General features: G+C 50.4%; 1 non-coding gene across 1 annotated transcript; it reads right to left on the reverse strand.

The window, feature by feature from the left end:
- Positions 1-441: 441 nt before the first annotated feature.
- Positions 442-513, reverse strand: TRNAC-ACA. Its single transcript has one exon. It is a non-coding gene; the product is annotated as a tRNA-Cys (tRNA).
- Between the last annotated feature and the right edge of the window lie 444 nt (positions 514-957).

Here is a 957-nt window from a genome sequence, read left to right on the forward strand (position 1 = left end):
GGGCACTGGCCAGATACGTGACCTGGGTGAGTCCCTTCATCTTTATAGGGTTGGGCTTCCTTTCCTGGATGACGAGATGGTACTAGATGATTCCTACCGTCTGAAACCCAAATTGTCTCTGAGTCCTTCATTGGTAGGAAAACGGAAATCACAGAGCAGGAGAAAAATTTCTTCAGGTGGACTTCCTGTTCACGGCCTCTTCTGATTTCCCACGGGGGCAGTGAAATCATGAATGAGTCTGTGAAACATCCTTTTCTCAGAGGTGGTTTGTGCCCTTGTGCTACTTACAAAATGAACAAACCTATCAACCAATGAACCTACTAAGTGAAGTGAAGTCGCTCAATCGTGTCTGACTCTTTGCGACCCTATGGGCTCCTCCGTCCATGGGATTATCCAGGCAAGAGTACTGGAGTGGGTTGCCATTTCCTTCTCCAGAGGATCTTCCCAACCCAGGGATTGAACCTGGGTCTCCCGCATTGTAGGCAGATGCTTTACCATCTGAGCCACCAGGGAAGTCCATGAACCAACTAACTACTCAACAAATCAACTGACTGGCCAACACATACCTGAATGGGTAGGAATGGAGCCCGGGCAAACATCCTCTTCTGTGAAAAACAGTGAATAATGCTGAAATAGAGAGCATACTGAGACACCCCCAGCAATCCCAGACCTGCAGCCGTTCAGTGGACCCCACGTATGAGTGACAGTAATGTACGTGGCCAGCCAGACTGGTCTTGCAGCGAGGCCAGTGTGCCTTGGAATGAAGTATTTCCAGGGATGGATTTTCTCTAAAGCTCCAGTGGCTGGATGGCTGCCCTGGGGTGTTTCTGAACATGAACCTGTAAGTGTCTGGTGCTCCCAGGCTCGCAGAGCACAGGCGATTTTGGTTTCATGTGGCCCTGCCAACAGTGGAGAGGCCCCGAATGCACTTTCAGTCATGTGACCCGGTGACTCAGG

This window comes from Bubalus bubalis, chromosome 4, assembly GCF_019923935.1.
Source record: "Bubalus bubalis isolate 160015118507 breed Murrah chromosome 4, NDDB_SH_1, whole genome shotgun sequence".
NCBI lineage: Eukaryota > Metazoa > Chordata > Mammalia > Artiodactyla > Bovidae > Bubalus > Bubalus bubalis.